The sequence below is a fragment of the Natator depressus genome, chromosome 3 (assembly GCF_965152275.1).
Source record: "Natator depressus isolate rNatDep1 chromosome 3, rNatDep2.hap1, whole genome shotgun sequence".
Taxonomy (NCBI): Eukaryota; Metazoa; Chordata; order Testudines; family Cheloniidae; genus Natator; species Natator depressus.
This window is the reverse complement of record NC_134236.1, coordinates 119,146,249-119,166,521: the sequence shown is the minus strand read 5'-3', so window position 1 is coordinate 119,166,521 and position 20,273 is coordinate 119,146,249. Positions and strand designations below refer to the sequence as shown.

Here is a 20,273-nt window from a genome sequence, read left to right as displayed (position 1 = left end):
ACTTCTGCATGACAGAAAGGATTCAGTGACTCAGGACTGTAAATAAACAGTAATTCCATGTTAACACAGGGCACTACCACTTATACTGTGTATGCCTGAGGCACTGCTATCAGACAGAATATTTCAAGTAAACCTAAAACATGTTTTATCAAAACCATCTATGACTTTATAAGTTACTAAAAGAGCCAGGGGTACTGCTGGTTGCATTGTACAGCCCCAAGATGGGAATTCCTTTAGGGTCAGGGATAGAAATTCCTTTGGGAGCTGTTAAAAATCAAATAGAAGATCTATGCTGAGTAGTTTATTTTGCATCCAGTTACGATGAGCTGGTAAAATCTTTCTAACTCTCTAATTTTTAACACTGATAATAACGTCAATTGTCAAGCAAGAACCGTACCCTGCATATACACTCATGCAAGCACAGCACTGGCGAAATCAAACTTTAGAACCGAGCGTATGTAAATTAGGCACTACAGAAATCAGTTTCATCTGCATCCTCTAGAAATGTGAAGTCAGGAGTTTCTCAAATAAAATGATGGGCACCTGTAACCATTTGCATAAGTATTTATTTATTTACAAAGGGGGTACTTTGGAAATCTCCCCCTTATTTAATAAAAGCTTTCTAACAAAATCTGGCTACGTCACAAGAGAAAATTATTTCTATACACAACGAGCAGTTCAACACTGTGAGCCTTGAAGAAAGATTAGCTCAGCTGGTGCTGCTGTAGATTATTCACATGTTGAAATTCAACAGACTACAAAATGCTACGATCTCCATTTAACCCTTAAAAGTGACCCGCAAGGGAAAAGAGTTTCTTTCGAATATATAAAGATGACCTGCAAGGTTGTTTGTTTCTTTAAAAAGGTTTATCCTTTTTCTTTCTTTCATCGTTGTTTTTATTACTATTTGTGTATTGGTGGCACCTAGGAGCCCCAGTTGTGGAGTGGGATCCCATTGTGCTAGGGGCTGTACAAACACAGAACAAAAAAGATGGCCCCTGCCGCAAAGAGTTTACAATCTAATACCCTAGGAAGTAAAGTGTAATTAATTGAGAACTGATTTGTATTAAAATCGGTTAAAACTCTGGGCTTTATTGTTTATTTCATATCCATTTAACTAAAACACTATGGAGAAAAATTTCATTGGCCTGATTGTGCAATGTCCAACGGGTGAGCAAATGCTGCACTTAATGGGGCTCTGTGCAGTCACAGCAGGTCTACCTGTGTGGACTGTGTGTTGCAGAAGCGGGCCTTTGTTACGAATTCAAGTCCCGCCAAATCTTCAATGTGAAGCTTATAAAATTCCTACTATGCATTTTTGAGATGCCAAAAAGTTTTTCAGCACAGCTAGGGAAGACCAGACATTCCAGATATTTCTAAGGTAAAAAACAATCAAAAGAAAGACGTAACCGCTATTAAAATAACGTACCAACCGAGCCACCCTTTCTGGCCTTCAGACAATACATCAAAAAGAAGCAAGAATGGGCACAAACCTTCCTCCCTAATCCCCTGTTAGAAGCTACAGTACTTTTAAGTCTGTATTAACTGATTTTTCTATTTAAATTTGGAAAGAAAACTGAAAAGAATGCAAACAAGTGTTTTCGTACATTACTGTAGTTATTTGAAAGAAAAAGAACAACATTTTTTTTCAATGACAAACTATTTTGCCCCAGTGCAATACAAATGGAACTTTTAACAGAGCTGACCTTTTCCCATGATTTTGTCTAGCGCTGTTGCTACATTGATGAGATATTCCATCTGCCAGAATTTATGCAGGATAAACACTACTGTGTATGTTGCATAGCATTTTTATTATGCAAAATCACAGCAAATAGAGTAATGTGTGTTAAAATACTTGGCAATGACATGCCATTCCATTTCCGTAGATTTCGTACAGTCAGATTGTCACATGTAAATCTTGGTAGCTGGAGTGCCATTCAAATCAGCAGCACTGTGTACTTGCCATACTACTGTATATTATACGTAGTGTGGAATGCAGTGCCTATAAAAATCTTTATGAAACTACTGGTGCATACACAATAGAAGCTTTTAAAATTTAGATAACAATCTTTTCAACTTTGTTGTTAAAATACCAAAAGTGGGAGCCCACATTATGTTATAATAGCCTATCAGACTGTAGTATTTTTAAAAATCAACCTTTTATTAGAAAAAATTAGAGAGAGAGAAAGAGGAGAAAGCATTTTAAATGGTTAATAATATAATGACAGACTATGATTTTTCTGCATATAAAAATATGCTAGGTTAAACCCTTAAATATTTTGTATGAAGGTTTGAAACAGAGGCAGGCAGAAAGGGTTAAATTGCATCTTTCAGAGAGCTGGACTGAAGAGAGTTGGGACATACCACTTAAACTGAAAAAGTACTAAAGAGAAGATTGTATCAAGATGGGAGCAGTTAAAACTGCAGTTAACAAAGCAGTGTAAATTCCTTGGAGCCAACATACAGCAAGAAAGAGAAGGCCTTTGATCCAGAACAGGGAAGAAAGCATTACAGGGAACTAGGACCCAAAAGTACCCTCTGCCACACACATTCTGAGTGCCCTGAATGCCCACTGATATAATGGGAATGCGGGAGGCACTCAATGTCTCAAAGGATTGTGCTCTTTGGAACCAATGCAGCAAAGTGTTTAAGTGCTAACTTGTTTAAAGTTGAGCATGTGCTTAAGTGCTTTCCTAAATAGGGCTTCTTTCCTGTACAGGGGCTTTAGTGATGTAATTTTAAATTAGCCCTCAGAGGAAGTGGAAGAGGGGCGCAAATGGACTTGACCTCAGAGAGGAAGATGTATTCTAAGGGCCTGATTGTGCAATAAAGGAAGCCTTGACATGTGGTTTGCACTCACTTTCCCTCTGTGTCCAGATCCCACGCTCACCCAAAAGAAGGGTTATTTTCTCCCTTTACCTATCCTAGGTAACTAAGCTTCCTGCCGTATTAACAAAACTTATAAACTATTTTTCATTAATACACTTTCTGTAAAATCCATTTTTAGTTTATATGTGTCCCAGGTTCTCTTATCTTGTACATAATGTAAAAAAATGGTTATTCATAATCTTCAGTGACTGAATTGCTTAAGAGAAGTCACTTGGCACATTTGGAAGGCAAGTTGTTACAATGTGCCCAGGCTGGATTTGTTTGCTCCTCATTAGCTGGAGCAAACAGCAGAGTGTTTTAACTGCAGCCCATTGTGCAACGTGGTTCCCTTGTTTTACGTTTACAAGCAGCCAGAGAATTTGAATTGTCTTGCACACTCAGATGATAAAGATTTCTAGCAGTATCATAAGGATGAGCGTACAAAAGACATGGTATTGTGGTCAACAAGGGAGGAATCTATGGCTAGCATATTTTTTGATAATGTATAACAACCCTCTTTTCTATAAACAAAACCAAACCAAATAAAAATAACTATTAAGAAAATCTGAATCTTGATTAAGAACTCTCCCCACATTTAGAGGTGAAAAAGGGGCGTGCACGGGGAGGAGGGGGGCAAGCAGGGGCATGGACCTCCAGTACACAGCAGGGGCACAGAACTTCTCCGGCTCTGTGGTGGCGGGGCAGAGCAAGTTGCCCTAGGGCAGGGGAGGAGGCAGGGTGAGCTGCCCTGGGCCCATGTGGGGGGAGAGCAAGCTCCTCTGGCCTTGGGGCTGCGGAGGAGATAGCGAGCCCCGGGGCCCCTCCAAAAGCCTCAATTTTTTATTCCTGCACACGACCCCAGGGTGAAAAAAATCACATATTTTACCCCTTAAAATGCATTTTTATAATTGAAATATTAGCTATAGTTACAGCCGTGCTGCTGTGAAGACACTGCAATATTATCATTTTTCTACTTTCCACATCTCAGTTCTTTGCTCCTGCTGCCAGTTCTCACTCTGTCTGACTAGAATAAAGCCGGGGCCCCCACACCTCTTGACATTGTAACTGCAGGCTAACTAGAATTCTGAGGGCCAGCTTGACATCTGACTAATCTGTGCTGGTATAGCAATGCAAAGTAGCCGTAAACTCAGTTTACCCAGCTGTTTAAGCCAGGTTTATAGCTGGGTAAAACAGTTTTGAGTTACAAGAGCAATGCAAAGCAGACACAGGATATCAGTGGATCTGGCCCTGAATGTCCCACATTATCCCTTTAAATACTGTATCAAAGCCACAGGTTTCTCTAATGTATATTAACTCTCACAAATCACGTAAAAACAACAACTAGTAAGAATTATTTTACTGTTCATAACAATGTCTAGTTCTTAAATTGTAAGAGTTTCAAGGCAGAACTGTGTCTTTTTTTCGTGTTTTCACAGCATCCAGAATAATGGAGCCCTGATCCTGATTGGAGCCTCTGAGTGCTACCATAATATAAACACTACATTATATTACAAAAAACAAAGCAAAAATAAACAAACAAAACCAAACCGAACCACAAACCAATCAACCAAAACCACTTCTGTGTTAAAGAACGCTCCTTAGGTTGAGAAGTCAAGCACTCAAAAGCCAGGAAATATCAGAATTAAAACTGCCTGTGTAACCTTAATTCTGCCCCCCTCTCTTATGCATAAGTATTCCGATACAGTCTCTAATTCATGAGCATATGCCGTTTGTCCCACAGAACCCCTTGTCTCATTCAGTGCACAGAATGGGTGGTGCTCAATGAATGAGGGAGCTATTCAACATTTCTTTTTATCCTCCACCACTCAGTGTGTTGCCCCAAATTCTAATTTACTGCACACCATGCAAATGCTGCCCTGCCTATGGAATTATTAAATACCACATGGATTTTTCTGCAGTGCTCATCACTGTAGTGTGTGGCTGAAACTTGGGTCTGCCATATTGGAGATGCAGATTTGAAAAGGGCAAAGAATTATTAGCACTTCTTAGTAGAAACAGGGAGTCTAAGCACACATAGACTCCTAAGCAGGCATGCCAGTGCAGCGGATGTTCCCTTAGGCCAGAGCGAACGTCCCTGGAGGTAAAGCAGCAGCAGAAGGATCCATTTTGTCTGTGTCCCATCCAGAGGTCCTGCTCTGGGTATGGATTGCTGAAGTGAGACACCACTGCAATGCACGATTCAGGGAATTTGAGAGTTTTTGGCAACAACCCCTAAGCAAGCTGAGCTGTGTGAAATATAGATAGCCAATGGCAACTTTCAACAGCTCACAACTCGGCCAAATCTGAATGGATATTCATGAGGCCACTAAAAGGCATCTTTCTGCCCAAGGATTATCCCGCTGCCAAATTTCAAAGTCCTGTTGCAAACCATGGAGGTACCAGAGCAATTCAAAAGAAGGTCGCAAGGTTTTTTTTATAACAGAAAATATTAAAATTAACCTAAACCTAGGAATCACTGTCTATCCTCCATAACATCTACTTGAGATTTGTAATTGAGATACAGAGAAGTTTCGTTTTAGGGGTCTATTTCCTTCCACTTTCATCTTTGCTCATTTAATGCACAATCTCCATTAAACTGGGGAGCTAGCGCAGCGAGCAATATTTCTGCTGGAGGCCAGTCCAGAATCATACAGCTCAGGAGAGCAACTAGTTACGTCTTTTCTAATCCTTGCACTCAGAGATGGTGGCTGGGGGATGGAGGAGCAGGAACTGAATTGAGCAGGGAAGCTCACATTTCTCTCACCAGACCCAAATTACTTAAAACAAAACCTGATTTCTCCTTTTCTTATTCTTCCTCCTCCCCAATGTTTTGCCTCTTTCGAACATCTTTGTTTTTTGTTTTGTTTGAGAAGCTTAATATTTGGCTGCCTTCTGAAGAAATGTGCACAGTGACAGATGAAAGACTGTATTCATCGTATAATTCAGAATGGGGGGGGGGGAGTTGACTGCTGTGCATTTAAGATTCTAACAACCTTGCAATTTTGTACAGTCGTTTCCCCCCATCCGTTCTTTTGAAGAAATCTGCTTTTATTCTGGTAATAACTAACCACAGTTGCAGCAGCATGGATCTGATTAGCCGTTCTTAGGGTACAAAGGGGAGGGGGGAAAAGAAAGGCTGTGAACAGGGCTGCCAATTTGTCCACCTAGGTCCCCAGGAGAAAGATTAGATGAGGCGCTTGCTCCCTTTTTTCCACTCAAGCACTCCTCCACACTAGATAGGCCTTTTCAAAGCCAAGCCACTGACTTTTTTTAAAAGCTCTCATTGGAGCCTCCCCAGCAAAAAACCCCTTCACAGGTTTTTCTCTCTGTGCCCCAAAAACATCCAACGCAATTGTGCAAGTTTGGCGGAGGGGCACAAAGGGCACAAAGAAACCAGCCTGTTCAACACATTTTATCACACCTCTACAGTGATTTTAAATTATTATTGTTGTATTTGCTAAATTATATTTTCCTGAATAACCCACAAGAGAGAAAATAATGCATAATGAACAGGCACTTCACAAGTGATACAGCAAAATACATGTACACATCTGTTTAATGTATGAGTCAAATCCTTACTGCAGTTCTTCCTCTGTCCTGTTCACCTGTGATTTCAGTGAGATTTACGTGAGTCAAAGCAGAGTAAGGGCTAGCCCGGTAGGAATAGCTGATACATTACTTTACATCTTTTTTAACTATGGTAAACTATGTGTTCCAGCTAGTGAAAACAAATGTGTTTTTAATTGCTTTCTATATTTCAATTAACAAAATTTTTAATTTGCAATTCATCCAATTTGTAAGCAATTGAATGCTTTTAACAATAGATAGGGAAGTTGTCTTGCCTCCTTATATTACATTCAAATTTTCTATTTTCTAAAATGAAACCTTAAAATACATTAAGAATTTAAATTAGGAAGTTAACGCAAGTTCTAAGGGAAGGCATGAATTTATTGGACTTGCTTCCCAATAAAAACTGACTACATCACAATTTTAACATAACCAAAGGCATATATTGGTAGTTCACCTATAATCTTTGGAAATTCACAACATCTTCAATGTGAAAATCATGTGGGACACCAAAGATAGGATAGAATATGTTCTTAGACTCCCCACTACATTTCTTCTTGCAGCACCTGTCTACACTTGGGAATAATTCCAAATCAACAGCTGACAACATATGTTGCTGACCCCTAAGTATAGATGAAGACTGTCCAGGACATGTTCTTGTCTACACTTTGGGGTCAGCACTGGTGGCCAGCGATAAGTGAAGTGGCATCATTTGCTAAATTTAAGATATTCCCACTGTTCCACAGGCTCTTCCTTCTTCCCTCATTCTTTCTCACCATCTCTCCTTTTTCAAGTTCTGGCAAGCAGGTGGAAATTGGAACAGTGCTGATCTGCAGCATTGAAGCAGTTTAGCTGTGTGCTGCTGTTCTGTGCTCTACTCTAACTTTGCAACTTCCACTGCCTATAATTAATAGATACTTTGTTAGAAAAAAGGTAAGACCAATAATTAATCCCACCCACCCCCATGAGGATGAAGCTGCACAAGTGTTTATCGTGAATAACACGAGCATCTCAACATAATACACACTTGTGTTCAACAGGAAAAAAGAAAGCCCCCAGGAAGGGAAAAAAGCAAATCTAGGATATTATATGAGTAAAAGCCTCCAAAGGCAAAGCAGGTCCCAAACAGCATTTTACGAATCTGACTTTCCTTGAGACAGGATCTATCATGCCATACTTAAACTTGCCCAACAATGGGAAACACAAAAGACTAGTGCTAGAGCCTAGCAATGCTTCATGTATTTTTAATCAACTTAAAACTTTCATCATTTTAGTACCCTCTGCAAGGTCACACACAGAACATTCAACCATATGCCTTTAATGTAGTTTGCAAATACGAACTTCTATGTCAGTTTCTGTTTGGAAGGGGACGTATCAACATTAGCAACCCTTGGTTATATCATTTATAAACATGCAGATGTGGATTATTAAAGATTAATGCATTTTGGGATTGGCGTCGGCATTCCGTTTGTCTCATGCCGAAACCAATTCTGTTCTTCATTAGTCAACGACAACCCACATCACACTGTTGTGGAAGAGAAATCAAAGGTGCAAATGTGAATTGAGAATAAGTGATGAAACTGATTACCAAGAAACTTAACTGCTGTAATCAATCAACACATCACAATAATTTGAGTTATCTGGGGATGAGGAAATGAACATAAAATCTCACCATCAGAGTGGGTTTATTGTCTATTTAGTTTTTAAAAACCATGTCTGATATCTGAGTTCCATATCTGACTATGGAACAGAACTGTTAACGCTCCACACATATATTGCGAAGCAACAGCTCAGTCCACACACATATTGTTACGAAGAAGAAGAAGATATTTCTTATTTAAAATTCATTTCTCAAAAATACTAGCCATGACTGAAATTGGAGGGGCGAGTGCATAGTGGAAACAATTTCTTTGCTGGACAAATCCCATTTTATTATTTGGCCTAAATTTAACTCACAAGGCTTCCAGGCTTTTGTTCTGATACCTTGCTCCAAGTAAGGACACACAATACCTTCCTGAAGTTGATACTGATGGTAATTACAGAGCAACCCCAAACTGGACCATTTCAAGGAGGAGTAGTGATATCCACCCTACATGGAAAGTAGGCACCGACAAACCACTCTACTCCAGAAAACAAATATGCCTTGTACTAGATTTATGGAAAGCTTTATCAATGTAATATGTTCAATTGCCAACAACAACAACAACAATTAATTGACAAAGTGAGAGTGGACTGACTTTCCCTGTAAACTCATCAATCATTACTCAATAATGCAAAGCACCAGGGAGAGTAAAGGAAGCCTTTCCATTTGTGACAGCATCCACACCTATCTTTTATTGTGGCAATACATGAAATGGAAGAAAGGAACTAAATGTAGCCACATAAGAACATAAAAATTCAATTTCTTGTAAAGTAAGGACAGGCACTATACCGTGTTCCTTGGTGAAGGCATCAGTGGGTTGGAAGCAACACGTAACAATCAAGGAACACAAACAGTAAATGCTAAAATTAGAAGCAAACTGTATGTGCCCTATGGTTGACCTCAGCATGCAGTGCATAGCCGCAAGACATGACAAGAATGATTTTCATATTTTTGGTAGCTTCAGCAGGTATATTTGAACTTTGCATGTGAACCAAAATGCATGTACTAGAAACTTATTCAAAGACTTTAATTGGGTTTCCACACCCTTGTCACCAAAGATTCAGGTGGACTGACACATATGGTATGTTAAGCAACAGAGAAAACTTTAAAAAAACAGTAAGACTGTTTTAAATAATTATTTTTTTCTGGTTAGCTGGTTGTTTCTTCATTTTCAACTTAATTTAGTGATGCTGAAAAGTACCAGACTGACAGTCCTGGAAACTGAAGCTCTCTGTCCTCAACAGAGCACAACATGGGCTGTAGTAGCAGTGTAAGTTTCCCTAATGCTTCTTCCTTGCCACTGTGCCTCAGCTCTGTTCTGGAGAGACCACCTCCAGAAATGAGAATAGTTCCTTGACCTCTCTGATAAGACTGCAAGCGAGGAGCCAGTTCTGATAGAGTACCTACAAATTGCCTATTCCTTCTCCCCTTCTCAAAAGAAAGTGGATTGCAGTATAAAAGTTTTAAATATTGTTAAGAATCATTGGAAAAGGGCTTTAAAACTACTGCTATGTGGAAGATTCTAATATTTCATTTGTAAGGGAAATCCACAGCCTTGCAAGCATTGTAGGTTTGTAAAACTGCTGAATAGATGTTTTGTGCACTGCTGGTGATTAAAAACACGGCTATGTCAATGGCATTTTGTGTTCTGTTTTTTTTCTGGTCTGCTTGCCAATAAACAGCATGCATCTTCCTTGCAACACTTGTTGCAGGAGTTTTGCCTCCGGAGAAGCCAAGAGGGAAATATTGATGGATGTGTTAAAATAATCTTTGTCTAGGCAGGAATACCATCTCCATTTTAAAGGGAAATTACCCCCATCTTGTCTTGCAATGGTACTACTAGGCACCTGTAAACTTATTCGAAAAAATGAAGGTTCACAAATTCAGCTCATATGGTACTCATCTCTCTCAAATAATTTTGCTGAAACAACAAATGCTTTAATACACTAGTAACAGTGGGTAGTAAAGCAAGTTATTTTTCCCCCTTAAGTAAGGACCACAGAGTTTGGCTCATTGGGGAAGGAAGTCTGAGATTTTCCGAAGTGTAGTTTAAAAGAAGACATTTCCAATCAACTTGTCTTAGTCCAGTCATGCTTCTAGAAATACTTTATTTCACAGGCCTTACTTTTTAGCCAGACATGAAAGAGACTACCATTCCTGCTCCGATTCTCACTCTGAAACCTCATTTTAGCCTATGATAGACAACCCTTAATCATTTTTTCCTTGCTCCACTAATTAATCCTTCTAATCTGCCCACATATTAACTAGTCTGTATACCAAATTAGGAGGCTGGGCTGGATTTCCAACCACAACACTTCACAGACACCCCATTACACTTCCCTCGTTCATGCCTGCAGCCGTATCACCTTATATTGTAATTCTGTCAGGTCTTAAAAGTTAAGTACACTTGGGCCTGGTCAGTACACATATGGAAGACCTCCAGGTAAAAACTCATGAAGTGGTGTTGATTACACAGTGGGAAATACCCATTCTCTGGAACTAGTGTACTCTGTGAGTAGAAGAATGGCTACACAGCTGGGATATAATGCTCAGATACTGACCACTTGTGGTCATTAAAGATCTTTCAAAGTGGATTAAGCTAAACCAGAACAAAGCACTCTTATTCTGGAATAAGACTGTCCACACTTGGTGTTATTCAGGAATAGCTACTCCTGAATAACTCTATGTGTAGACAAGCCCCTAGTGTAGACAAGGCACTATAGCTTTTACCATGACTAACTAGGCAAGGTCAACACTATATTTCTCGATTAAAAACAAACACCACCTTTTTTGCAATGACGACATAGCCTAGGAGTGTTAAACCCAATATCCCAACCAAATTCCAGTTTAGCTTGTTGCAATCCTTCTCTAAAACCGAATAAAGATAATATTGTTCTTCACTTTCTATGCTAACGTGCTGTGTAGCACTGGTGTCTATTGATAAACAGCTGGTTTTCCTTCATATGACAAAAATGCTGAGAGATAAAATGAAAACACCCAACAATGTGAAAAGCCACTGTTTTCCCCTTAGCACTTTTCTACATGGAGACTCGACAAGCAACAAGCCTGGGTGTAACAGCAGTGGGCAAAAGTGGACTATAGAACAGTTAGTGTCCAGTAGCAGGGTCCACATAGCCACTTAGTGCACAGCAGGCTGCTGCACTGTAGATTTACATTGTAGCTTGCCATGCACTAAATTTCTGAGTGGACAAGCCCTGAGATATTTCTAAACACAACATCCACAATGCATGAAGAATTAGCGTCAAAAATGTCAAAGTGTGTCTAAAGGAGTAAACCTCTTTGCAGAGGGTTTCAAAAATAATGTTGCTTAACTCATGAAATCAGCCCAGACACTAAAAAGTTAACAGCTTCCTGGCCTATCAGCAATCTCCCACAGTTCTCTTGCCCTTCTTAATATTTAAACACGGTTGCTGCTTACACCGCAGAGAAGAAAAAGCTGATGAAAGCCTTTGGCCAACGAAATAAAAATTTGACCCCCCCCCCCAAAAAAAACCCCAAACCAAAACTGTTTAGCTTATTTACATTTTTGCTTTGTTAGTAAACTGAAAGGGCTGGTGCAGGAGGCAAGAAAAGTGAAATTAACATCCACTACATCTTCTGGCAACGGCAGCACATTTTGATGTTATGCTGTGTCAGCTTCCACTACTGGGTTAGGGTTGAATTAGGTACAGTGCAAAACCTAAACCCAGCGCAGAGCATCACATTTTATGTTTGTTTGTTTTTAAATCAATAACCTAGTTCTGGAAAAGCTACAAAATAAAGAGAACTTTATTTCTGCTAAGTAAAATAATGGTCTATATTACAGAAATAAAAATATAGAACAGCATCTTAAATTGGCCTGTTTTTAATCACTGAAGAGCAAAAAATGGGCTCTATATAATAAGTGTAGCTGAGAGAGACGTGATACAGGTTTTGGAAAACTATGCACTTTTGATTTTAAAAAAATCCAAGTTGATTTTTCTGCCCTCCATGGTTCATCTCCCTGCTATATTCTAATAGTATGGATGGAAACAAAGCCAGCAGATATGCGTGCCACTTACCACAAGAAATATCCGTCCAGCTTTTCAAAGAATACAGAAAGGAAATGCCCACTGATTTAGGGATGTGCCAATGTCAGGGCTGTCTGTGCTGGTCCATTCTCATGAAATTCACAACGTGTGACAGAAAGCAATATGGGATGGCAAATTTTCAGAAAGGTGGAGAAACAGTTTAAACAGGCAATGGAATGAAATTAGCCATTTGGGAGGTTTAATAGTGGGCTGCTTGTTCGCCCTTTTGATGTTCCATTAGTTGTTGATTTTATTTCAACAAAGGAGGGATGGGGAAAAGGTAGCTTCTCTTCCAGCAAATCCTGGGAAAGCAACACCTTTCTTTTAATGGCCTTCCCAGCAAGACCCCCCTGCAACATTTTGGCTTTCGCCCTCATAGCTATCAGCAACACAACAGCTGCTCTTTTTACAATGACTTGCTGGAGAGAAAATGATGGAAAGAGCCAATCTATGTCACATGGAGAGGCTGTAGCAAGACACTGCAGGAGGCAACAGGAGAGAAGTGAGGTCAGAACAAACAAGGGTAGGGTGAGGAAGGAGTGAAAAATAACAACAAAAAGAAAATATTAAAGAGAGGAAGCATGCTAAAGAATATTGGCTTCAAAAACACTGCAGCCTGAGCATCACAGGTCACAGAAATACAGACAAGCTCCCTATTATTTTTTTTCCAAGGCATCATGGCTGTAATTGGGCTGAATGGAAGATATTAGACAACCGGCAATGGCACACCAGATGGCAATTCCAGGTGGGGTGAAAGAGGAAGAAGACAAGAACAGTCTTATTTATGTGGCGTGAAAAACTTAGCAGCTCTTAGCCAGAGGATTAAACACCCACTCACCCCCAATCTACTGGGAAAGCAGAGAGCACTTGGATTTCTACTAGGGTCCTGTCCCTGGACTCTAGCTAGGGTATCCATCCTCCATAGCAAACTTTGGTTAGTAGGTGTCTGATAAATCAAATCCTACAACCAGCTATCCCCCTTGGCCGCTGGAAAAGCAAAGCATCTGTCTTCTCCTGGCCTCCACCCCATAAGAGGTTACTCACCCTGTGCACTAACTGACCTTCTTTGAGATGTGTGTCTCTATGGGTGCTTTACTGTTGGTGTGGCAGCGCCCCCTGCAGCAGTGCCTGTCAGATTGCACACACGCACCTCCCCCATCTCACGCCCGACTCAGGCCATAAGCGGGACGTATATACATCGTTGTGAGGTCCGATCGCCCCCCAGTTCCTTCTCTGCTGCAGAGCCTGTTTCAGCTCTGAAGCAGAGGGGAGGAGGGCGGGTAGTGGAGCACCCAAGGGGACACACATCTCAAAGAACCACAGTTACTGCACAGGGTGAGTAACCTTTTCTTCTTCTTCGAGTGATGCCCCTATGGGTGCTCCAGTGTAGGTGACTAGGAAGCAGTGCCCCTAATTGGAAGGCTGGGACTTCAGAGCGGTATTTACTGCAGATGACAGGACAGTGTGTTGCAGTAGTGTTCTGCTGTGGCGGGCTGAGTAATGGCATAGTGACGACTAAAAGTGTCTGCTGATGCCCATGTGGCTGCTTTGCAAATATCAGCAATCAGGATATTATTGAGAAAGGCGATTGAGGTGGAGAGCGAGCAGGTGGAATGTGCTCTAGTTCCAGGAGAAGGCTGTCAATTGTGTAGTTGGTAGGACAGAAGTGTACACTGCGAGATCCACTTGGAAAGGAGTTGCTTAGAGATAGCCGCACCTCTCGATCTTTCAGCAATTGAGAAGAATAAGATCTTTGGAAAGGTTTAATTCTGTGCAGACAGAAAATGAGTGGTCGTCTGACATCCAGGGTGTGCAATGTTGACTCCTGTTGGTTGCTGTGTGGCTTTAGAAAGAAGCAGGGAAGATGGATAGGTTGATTGAGATGGAAAGAGGATGGTACCTTGGGTAAAAACGTGAGATGTGGACATAACATAACTTTGTCCTAAGGAAAAGTTGTGTACAGGGGGGTATGCCATAAGAGCTCCAATTGAGGGCAGCGGGAGTGCTCTGGTGTGGCAAAGAGGTCTATGTGGGGGAATCTCCAGCAGTTGAAGATGTGCTGAAGGGCTCACGTTTCTAGTTCCCACTCGTGATCATGGGAAAATCTGCTGCTCAGTGAGTCCACAGTGGTGTTCTGGTGTCCAGAGAGGTATGCAGTTGAGATGGTAATGCCATGTTGTATTCAACATTTCCATAATTTCAGTGCCTCCGAGCACAGAGTGGGACCTTGCTCCGCCCTGCCTGTTGATGTAGAATATGCAGGCGATATTGTCCATCATGACTATGATGGCGCGATGTGCGATCAGTGGGAGAAAGTATAGGCAGGCACTGTGGACTGCTTGTAGCTCCAGGAGGTTGATGTGCAGGGTGGACTCAGTTAAGGACCATCTGCCCTGCACTGTATGAGTGTGAAGGTGTGCTCCTCAATCAATTAAGGAGGTGTTGGTTGTTAGAATCATGGACGGCGCTGAATGAAGGAAAGGAACCCCGACACAGATGTTGTGGGGCTATATCCACCAGAGTAGAAAGTCCTTGACTGTCAGAGGCATGGATAGGAGATTGTGTAGGCTGTTTCTGTGAGGTACACAGACTATCTGTAGCCATGCCTGAAGACGTCACATGAGTAACCGTGCATACTTTCCCACAAGTGTGGCCACTGCCACGTGGCCACGTAGCTGGAGACATGCCTGGCTGAGATTTGGGGGCAGATTCTCACCATGGATACAAGATTGATGATAGTCGGAAAATCTTTGAGCTGGGAGGAAGGCTCAGACTTGTATGGCATCTAATTTTGCCTCTATAAACTCAGGTGTTGCACTGGAGTCAGTTTTTTCCAGGTTTACACAAAGGCCAAGGCTTGAGAAAAGGTCCATTGTCATTCGGACGACGCAAAGAGCATTGGTTTCGGATGGGCCCTGAGGAGACAGTCATCCAAGTATGGAAAGATGATGACGCCCTCTTTGCGTAGGTAGGCAGTGACTACCGCAAGGACTTTGGAGAACACACAAGGGGCTGTCGACAGTCTGAAGGCTAGTACCTTATACTGATAATGGTTGGTCCCCATGATGAACCAGAAAAAACATCTGTGGGCAGGATGTATTGTGAGAAGAAAATACACATCTTGAAGGTCAAGGGCTGAAAATCAGCCCCTCTGCCCCAGTGCTGGGATAATGGTGGAGTAACCAGCCTGAAGCACTGCAGTTTGATGAACTTGTTTAGGTTTTAAAGGTCCAGGATTGGTCTCCACCTGCCAGATTTCTTTTGGACCAGAAAATAATGGGAGTAAACCCTTTCCTCTGTGCTGGGATGGGACCAGTTCTATGGCTGCCAGTTGCAGAAGACAATTTATTTCTTCTTGTGGGATGGGTTGGTGAGAAGTGTCGTTGAAGAGGGAGGGTGGTAGGGCGGGATAGATAGGAAAGGGATGGAGTATCCTTCCCTGATGTTCTCTAGAACCTACTTGTCTGAGGTAATCAGCCACCATGATGGAAAAAAGGGGGCTAAACGGTTGCTAAACTGGTGGGATGTTGGAAATGACTGATGTGACTGAAACATGGGGAGGCTTCTCAGGACCTAAACCACACCTTCAAAATTGTTGTTTGGTTGATAGTGCATGGGAGGTAGCCCCTTGAGGAGTCACATGCCTGCGTTTGGTAGGGGGCTTCTGTCGATGGTGCTGAATATTGTATTGCTGCTAGGGAGTGTATTGTGGTGGTCAGGATCGTGGGAGAAGTTGGTATTTCCCAGGACACTGCTCTCTTCATCTCTTTGGCACTGGTGTGTAAGCGCCAAGAGAGAAGTGAGTTGCTCGGGAATCCTTAAGGGAGTATAGGGATTCATCCGTACGCTCAGTGAATAATCTGGGGCCCTCAAAGGATAGGTCTTTGACAGTAGTTTGTACCTTGGAGAGCCATGACACCCGTCTCATGACTATAGCAGTTGCGATGGAATGGGAAGTGGTATGCCTGGAGTCCAAAGAGGCTTGTAAAGCTATAAGGGGCCAAGAAGCGTCCTTTGGATATGAGCGACTGGGGTCTTTTTTGTCATCAGGAAGGTCATGGCAGAGTTCCTGTATTTTAGAATAGTTGACTTAATTGTACTTACCTCATAACTGGATATTCAGAATAGGAGCATAGCAGACGAATAAGCCTTGCCTCCAAATAGATCCAATCACTTCCAGTCTCTGTCATGATGTGTGGGTTGAGATTGGTACTGGCATCCTTTTTCTGGCACGGCATTGAAGCCCATGGAATTTGGGGTGGGGTGAGAAAAAAGAAATCGCAAGTCCTTTGTTGGAACATAATATTTTTTGTCCACCTTCTTGCAGGTCGGGGGATGGACGCTGGGGTCTGCCAGAGAACTCTGGCGGGATCGAGAAGGCCTCATTGGCAGGGAGGCTATTTTGGAGGAGGAGGATCTGTGCAAGATGTCAAGCTGCTTATGTTGTTGATCTTTCACCTCCTCCAAAGGAGTCTGGAGGGAGTCTGCAATCCTGTGAAAATGTTTGACATTGTCAGCTGCAGTAGGGGGTGGAAGCATGATAGCTAGAGCCCTACACGGATACAAAAATGTGGATCCGCATCCAATCCGCCAGGATCAACCTACAATCCGACCCACAATCTGCTAGCCATCTTTTACCTGTATCTGCATCCACAGCAGCAAGCCAGCTCACAAGGGCTAGCAATGGAGTTGGGGGATGAAGGGAGCGAGTGGGCGGGTGGGGTCTTGCAGGGAAGATGCAGCGCGAGGGTGGGGACTGGGGCTAACGGGCAGTATGGGGGCGGTATCTCGAGGAGAAGGGGCGGCACAGAGGAGGACTTGGGGAGAAGGGGCGTTGCATCAGATGCTGCTCTGGGGGACTTGCGAGTGAGGGCACACGGCAGCAGCAGTGCGTGTTGCATCACAGTGGGGTGGAGTGGTGGGGCGCTGGGGCAGGAGCAGGCAGGTCAGGCCCGGGAACATGGCCAGTGCTGCCGGACTGGGCCATGGTGGGAATGCTGGTGCTGCCCGAGGGGACTGAGCTGCTGGACTGGAAGCAGCGCGGCGAGCCCCAACTCTGACCTGTCGCCCAGCCCCAACTACTGGCTGCTGCCGCCAGCCCCGAGTGTGCTGCACCCCCCGGGCTGCCTGAGCTGGACGCCATAGGCCAGGCGCCGCTGGTGAGTAGAGCCCTGTGTGGTTGTATCTGCATCTGACCCACTATCCGCAAAAATGGTCTGTGGATATCCGCAGATTTGCAGGGCTCTAATGATAGCCTCATCAGGCAAGAGGAAGAAGAGAAGTGGAGTGCTGGTAGAATTTCATCCTCGTGTTCTCCCTTCTCTTCTGCTAGAGGTAGATGTTCAGCTTCTGGTGGTCGAGAGACCGATGGAGAAGGTGAAGGTGTAGGCCTCTGGCTTTGCTCCATGGGAGGTTTCCCAAACTGTGCTCTGTACATGGTCCAAGGATCCCAGTAGGGTCAATATTGAGGGAGTGGCACATTGCATCCATGGAGGTCCGTATTAGGGCCCAAGTCCAGTTGTGGACTGTGGATAGTGAGGATGAGTAGAGGAAGTCTTTTGAGCCTGTCTTGAGTAAGAGGGTGGAATGGAGTACTCTTCCTCTTCCTCCTCCTCCATGTCGCTGGGGAAGGGTGTTGCCGTCCTTGGAGGGGAAAGGGAAGAATGGTGTGAGTTTGGAGAGAAGGATGGAAGTAGAGGGAGGTCATGTCTGAATAGTGGTGACTCAGGCACATAAGAGACAAGTTGGTCCTTGGGGGTATCTGTACTCTTGGGGCGGAGGGAGGGGCATTATTGGCACCAGCGCAAGTATTGGTGCTGAGGGAGAGATGTATTCTCCTGAGCAGCCAGTAGACGGAGCGGAAGACTTGCTTGGTGCCGAGGACTTGCTCAGTGCTGAAATGGACATCGGCGCTGATAGTGCTATCAGTGCCATAATACCCGACGTTGGTCTGATTGGGATGGTTGGCACTATTCTTCAAGGTCTTGTGTCTCGGTCTGTAGGTCTGCCCAGTTAAGGTCTTTAGAACTTTGCTTAGCTGTGGTACCAGAGGTACTCAGACAGGCTCTGGAGCTACGTCTCCTCTCTGAGGATGTCGAGGCAACCAACTTCACTGGGGATGGTGTTCTGGTGGGCGATGTCTCAGAAGGTGATGAGCCAGTTTCTTCTCAACAGAATGGGAAACAGAAGATCTTCTTTTAGAGGGGTGTGGCGAATGAGGGTTGGTAGACAACCTAGCAGAGGGGAAGCGTCTGGGCCAGGGTCCGATGCTGGACGCAGTGATTTCCCCATAAGGAGAAGTCGCAACCAAATGTCCTGGTCTTTTCTGGCCCTGGCAGTGAGCACACTTTTTGGGGATGTGTCCCTCTCCCAGGCAGCGAATGCACTGTGGTTGACCATCCGTTACTGGGAAGGCGATCCGGCAGGAAACACACCTCTTAAACCCTGGAGATCCGGGCATAAGGTTGAAGGGAAAAAATTCCCAGTTTGGAAGGGCAGGAAGTGGGAAAACGAAAATCTAAGGACAAACTAACAGGGAGGGTAAAAAGGCATAAAAGTGTGGGGGGTTTTAACTGGAGAGAACGAAAAGGGAGGAAATAACTACTAAACTGCACTGAAAGGTAACAGGTAAGGCAATATCTAACAGGGCAAAAGGAGAAGTGGACTCTGCTGCGGATTCCCTCCCAGACCAAAGGCGGTTAAGAAGGAACTGGGGGGCGGTTGGACCGTACAGTGCTATATATATATCCCGCTCCTGGCGTGAGACGGGGGAGGTGCGCATGTGTGGTCCGACAAGCACTGCTGATGAAGAGCTCAGATCCTAGGCACAGGGGGTGCTGCCACATCTACAGAGGAGCATCCATAGAAACATCACTCAAAGAAGAACCCAATTAATATTGTTAGTGGTGGGTACCTACTGCTCTGCTTCTCTCAGCCTCCAGAAAGCTGCAAAAAGAGTAAGTGATTGCTTCCATTACTTTATACTTGGCTGCTGGCAGAGTAGGGTCTCTACTGTTCTCCTTTCCCATGAATAGCTCCAGAACTTGCCTCTGGTGCTTCTCAGTGCTTTCCCAAGCAGCAGAAGACAGAAATGGTCAATATTCCAGTCAAGTTCACTGCTATTCAAGGCTTCTGAATTGCAGTCTTCTTAATTTCATTCTGTAGCTGTTGCTTGGAAAGGTGTAAACAGCAGCAAAGGCACTGCAGCTGTCTGTAGATTCAGGAAGACAGCAGCTGCTCTAGTTCATTTCTGAAAAGTTCATCATCTACCAAAAGAGTTAGAAAAACTTGGTTTTGGAGGCTGCTTAGGCCAGGCGGCAACCTGGAGCAGCCTATCTGGTTTTTGTGTCATTCCTAAAAATGCTACCTTGGAAAGATGGCACTTCCAGGAATGGCAAATCGTTCTACAGAACAGGATGGCTGACGTTCAAAACCATGTCCACTTCCTGGTCAAAAATTAATTAGGCAGACAAAACACTGATTTACTTAGCTAGACATGACTGTTTGGAGGTCCACCAAATATAAATGAACTGACTTCCCATATTTTAATGCTGGGTTCTTTCAAACAAATTTGGGACTTCCAGCAACGCCATTTGATTTGAGCCCTCATTGCAAAGCACATGATTCAGTGTATGACCACAGCCTACCACTGCTATACTAGACAGGTGGGGACCAGTTTAGAATGTGTCTAGAATTAACGCATATAACTGTTCTTCTGGGCAATTTAAGGTATCTTTATAAAAGTCTTAGTCTACATGAACCGCCTTGTACCACACGCCAAGTGGCACTGGAAAATGAATGGTAAACATTTCACTATCATTTTAACTATTACTGGTGGGATGGAATCCTAGTGATTTCTTGTTCCTTCCAGCTGTAAGGTGGAAAATACTATCTTTACTAGTTTGCACTGATGTCACAAACTATGTATTCATAATACAGCCTATGAATTATTTTCCCTTCCTGGGTTTATGGTACTCTATAACTCCAGGGAACAAAGACAACAAAAACCCATAAGTAGAATGAAAAAGGGCCCCAGAACAATTCAAAGAAGTGTGAGACTTTTCACAGATGGACCCAAGGATTGACGGAAGGGAAAAGCTCTGAACAGTACTGCTCTAAAGTTGAGA

At 43.2% G+C, this 20,273-nt stretch overlaps 1 protein-coding gene across 14 annotated transcripts in view; it reads right to left on the bottom strand.

Moving 5' to 3' along the window:
- Positions 1-20,273, bottom strand: part of ARID1B (AT-rich interaction domain 1B) — a 398,456-nt gene that overhangs the window by 103,894 nt on the left and 274,289 nt on the right. The gene's annotated exons all lie outside the window — the stretch shown is intronic.